We start from the raw sequence: 5,634 nt of genomic DNA on the forward strand, positions 1-5,634 counted from the left end.
TTAAAATCCACCAAATGGATGTAAAGACAGCCTTCTTAAATGGAGAGTTAGAGGAAGAAATTTACATGGAACAACCTGAAGGGTTTATAGTTCCTGATAAAGAAAAGAAAGTGTGCAGACTTGTGAAGTCACTTTATGGACTCAAGCAAGCACCCCAAACAATGAAATGCTAAATTTGATCAAATAATGTTGGCAAATGGATTCAAGATTAACGAATGTGATAAATGTGTTTACATTAAAAACGTTATGAATCATGAAGACATTGTTTGTTTGTATGTTGATGACATGTTAATAATGAGTAAAGAAATTGACGATATAAATGCTACTAAGCGCATGTTGTCCAGCAAGTTTGATATGAAAGACTTAGGAGTTACTGATTTGATCTTAGGGGTCAGGATTATCGAAACTCCCCAGGGACTAGCATTATATCAATCTCATTATATTGAAAAAGTATTGGATAAGTTCAATTACTTGAATTTCAATGTTGTCAAAACTCCAATTGATTTAAGTTGTACATTTAAAAAGAATGAAGGTCAAAGTGACTCTCAATTGGAATATGCCAGAGTGTTGGGAAGTTTGATGTATATTATGAATTGCACGCGACCAAATATAGCATGTGCTATTAGTAAACTGAGTCGGTACACTAGTAATCCGAATCAAACTCACTGGATGGCTATGAAACGTGTGTTGGGTTATCTAAAATATACACAACATTATGCTTTGCATTATAATAAATATCCTGCTGTGGTTGAAGCATATAGTGATGCAAATTGGATCACCGGGTCAAATGATGTAAAATCCACGAGTGATTATGTATTCATACTTGGTGGAGGAGTTGTCTCTTGAAAATCGTCCAAACAGACATGTATTGCTCGCTCCACAATGGAATATGAATTCATTGCTTTGGATAAGGTTGGTGAAGAAGCGGAATGACTCTGAAATTTCCTAGAGGATATTCCATTCTGGCCCAAACCTGTTGGACCAATTTGCATACATTGCGATAGTCAATCAGCAATAGGTAGGGCAGGAGCGTTATGTACAATGGGAAGTCTCGTCATATACGACGGAGACATAACAACGTAAGACAACTGCTCTCTAGTGGAATTATCACAATTGACTATGTAAAGTCAAGCGATAATGTGTCAGATCCACTAACGAAAAGCCTAGTGAGAAAGGCAGTTGAAAGATCATCTAAGGGAATGGGTTTACGGCTTAGGACAAGTCAGCATGACGGTAACTCTATCTAGCAGACTGGAGATCCCAAGTGCTAGATTCAAGGAGAAAAACAAAGTTATGGCTGACGGTTCGGCATTGTCAATTAACTCAATCCATTCTCATGATGAAGACCATGTTCAGGAAAAGGTTAAGACTTTAAGGCTTGTTAATGAGGTAATAAAGCTTAAAGTTTTTACTGATTTGCTAAGTTTTGTAGATTTGACCAAATAGTGTATCTACGAGATGACACGGTTAGAAATCACCTATGTGAGTGTGAAGTGAAAGCCGCTTCAAAGAGAATTTTATGTCAGAAGCCTATTCTGTATACACTCATGAAACCAGGAGGTGTTCATGGCTGAAACGAACACAACCGTAAGAATCATAAACAGTCAAGGGTTAATTATGTGACATATGGTTGTCTAGGTATACACCAAAGCTCGATGGTTCAAAGATATCACATCTACCGATTGACCGAGTATATCCGACATATGTTCACTACGGAAAGTCCAAGGGAAAACCTACTTATCTAGATGCAATTAATCCTTGCTTGTAAAGTACACAATTGTCCATGCATTCCTATGTTATAACTATTTCCCATCAATGTGGGAGATTTTTGGGTATGTAGCAAGAATTGATGGGAAATAGAGGGAAGGAGAGAAATTTGAAAAGTTGAGAACTTTAAAGATTGGGAACTTGAAAAGTCCTCTAATGCTTTAATGAAAAAGCAATTGTCCCTCATCGGTAATGGAAATGAAAATAGGAGAGTTTAAATAAATAAACACTCCTATTAATTGTTAAAAGGGTTGGAAAGAGAGATCCCCCTCGCGCCGTCCCTCGCTCGATTCGGCTTCGGCTACGTCTACGGCTACCGCTACCGCTATGACTTCGGCTTTGGCTTTGGCTTTGGCTTTGGCAAATGATCGATCGAGAGATTATTTTTTTGGACAAATTTATTTTAATTATTTATTTAATTAATAAAATGGCCAAAAATTATTTTCAATTAATTAGTTGATAACAGAAGTTAATCGAAATATTTTCAACTTTTTAGTTAACCTGACCTGACTCATATCCACGCGTGTGACCCGTTTTAATTTCCGTTATATTTAAAATTCCCGCCATGACTGTTCTGAAAGGTTGCAACTTTCAGGAACAGTCAATACCGTTTGAAAGTTTGCAACCTTTCATTAATGGTCGTGTCAATTCTGAAAGGGTTGCAACCTTTCAGAATATATTCTTCTTGCCTATAAATACCATTCAGTCTTTAGAATATTTACTAACGAATTTTCTGATCTTCCTTCTTCTTCTAACACATATTTCTTCGTGTACTTTCCTGCTGTGGACTGATTCGCTGACAGTAGAGTTTTTGGTATCTACGCTCTACTGATTAAGATCATTTTACCCTAGGAGGTTATATTCCAAATCAATCCTCGGATACTAGAGGGGAAAAATTTCCTTAAGGGGACACTGTGAATTCAGTGGACTTGATTTTCTTCCAAACTAAAAAGAGTATTCCAGATTCTGGTAAGTTTTTTTTACAGATTCAATTATTTTTAGAATTAAATTTCTGTTCATCTTACTTACTGGTTCTATAAATCTCAGTTACTTCGTGTTTCCGAACAATTTATTACAATCAGTAATTTCTAATTTTCATAACACAAATTGGCAAACGAATTCTCCTTCAGTTTCCAAAAAAACCTTCCCCTCCAAACAGTCGTATCCCTAACTAAAAAACATCTCCATTGCCTTACCAACGTGCCTCTTCCATACCGTCACCACATTATTGTATAATACTCCTAAACCAAGACTCACATCTTACATTGTTGTAACTCTGCCTACACAGAACCTTCAATTCCCTCCGTTGCTTCCTACTGCTATACTCATTCCCTTCTTATGCTAATATGCATGCACTATCACTGCCTGATTCTGAATACAACAAGGATTTCAATCAAACCCCAGTCAGACCAGGTTAACATCGTTACATTTTTCTTTCTTGCTTTACATTCGCCATAGCGTTTCTCGGTATAGTAGTTCGCCCTCTTGCGCTTTATATGTTGAACCCACCATTTTTTCAATAATCGATCTCCCGTACATTTCTAATTTGTCTCCAACAAGGTCTTCTTATATGGATGCAAATGTACTGCCTACTTTTAAGGACTCAAAGGATTTAAAAAGCAAACCCCCGCCCAATCCACATACACTCATCCATTTTACAGTCACCCGTTACGCCTGCGCTAGCGCTACTCTATACAATGGTGCCTCCTCCTCCACTTCATAATTTCATCCACTATTTTATCTTAATCAGTTTTGTAACAAATTGTGTTTCGTTATTTTTTTCCTTGATTCTTTATTAGCGAAACTCCAGTACTATTCTACTTTGTCTCTCCCAGGACTGTTTATATTGACGCAAATGTACACGCTGCTTCTATGGACCCAACAGATTTAAAATAAACCCCCGCTAAATATAGGTATACATTCATACATATTCCACTTACCCGTTATGCCAGTGATATTGTTACTCTGTAAAATGGTGCCTACTCGTGCGTCTCATATTTTCATTCCCTATTTTATCTAGTTTGTCACCCACCATGACGCCCGCTATTGATGCAAATAAACTATTTGGTCTGGACCCAATGGAACATACAAAAAACCCTGGCCACCCCAGGTATACATACATAAGTTTAACCGTTGCATCATTAATTGGACATTTCACCCTCACACCCTTCCCTTGAATTTCATTATCCCTTAAATCATAAAGCACTTTCTCAAATCTATATATACATAGGCATATACGAATGTTGAAGGAACTGCATCCAGTCCTTCAATTCTAACCCCTCATACAGTATTGTCAGGTAACTCCCATATTATAACTCTGCTTCTTTATTTCTGGTCACAGTTAATATTTTCTCCTCTTACTTCTTAAACAGAAATACCTCCACATCCCATGGATTGGGCATACACGCACCTATCAAAATTGAGAATCAATTACTTGCGGCGATAACACGCCCACATAAGGGCATTCATTCAGGATTCTCTTTAATTTTATTTTTATTATCAAAACTAGCCTTCTCCTTGCATGAAAAATTATGACTTTTATGAAACGTTACGACTTTAATGAAGAGTTGTGACTTTTATGAAAAATCGTGAATTTAATGAAAACTCGCGGCTTTTATGATAAGTTGTGACTTTTATGATAAGTTACAACTTTTATGAAAAGTTGCTACTTTGATAAAGAGTTGCGACTTTTATAAAAGGTTCTGATCTTTCCATAGGGTTACAACTTTTCCAAATAGTTGTAACCTTTCTGATAGGTCGCAATAAATATTTTTTTACACTACCTTTTGTTGTCTATAAATAGAAGAATTTCCTCTCATTTTCAAACTACGAAGATTCTAAACCTCCTCTTCTTCTCCTCCTCCTCCTCCTCCTCCTCCTCTACATTTTAATATTTGTGTACTTTGGACCTGTTGAATAGCTCACTAACAGCATTGCTTATGGTACATATCCTGGTATGTATTTTTACGATAATTAATTGCTTAAGTTATTAAGGATAAATAAGATTTAATAATTTTTTCATTTTCCTTTACATTATTAATGTCTTTTACTACGTAATCTTTCATGTAAGATATAATATAGTATTTTATTGATAATGCTTTATATATTTAAGTAATATTTTATAAATTCTGTGCTAATTAATTTCTGCGCGAATCGTTGAGAATTTTACTAGTTACCTTGAAAATGGTAGAACTTTTTGAAAATTAAGTTTTTAATTCATTGACTTCACAATTAATAGGGAAAAAATAGTAATCTCACCATGTTAATAATTATTTTTTTAGTAGATGTGTTGTAACGACCTGTTTAGTCGTTTTGAGCAGCAGATTTTATTTCTGGAAAAACTGGCTGAGACGACGGAACCCACGACGGACCGTCATGGGCACTACGGACCGTCGAGGGGGTCTCGTTCCAAAATACTTAGAATTCTGAAATTTGGGTACTAAAATCGACTCTCTGAACTTTGTAACGGAATGGCAGGACGGACCGTCGCAGGCACGACGGCCCGTCACAGACTGCGTAATCCCAGGCTGGGTCGGATTTCTGTTAAGTAATTTAAGGGGCGTTTTGGACTATTCCTGCTTTAATTATAAAGTTAGAGGGTTTAATGTTAATAAGTCTAATTACTTGGGGGTTAAAAGAGGTAACCTTGAGTTAATTAGTGGGATATTATTGCCATCTTTATACTTAATTATATGCTAATTAGGGTAAAAGAAAGAGGGTTTGAATAAGAAAAATAGAAAGAACAAAGAGAGAGAAACAAGAGAGAACGAACGAGTAGAAGAGAGGAGAAACGAAGAGGAAAACACAAACTTTGGGGAATCTACTTGTTTGATCACGAATCTTCGGTGGAGGTAGGTTATGGTTTAT

This window comes from Solanum pennellii, chromosome 1 (genome assembly GCF_001406875.1).
Source record: "Solanum pennellii chromosome 1, SPENNV200".
Taxonomy (NCBI): domain Eukaryota; kingdom Viridiplantae; phylum Streptophyta; class Magnoliopsida; order Solanales; family Solanaceae; genus Solanum; species Solanum pennellii.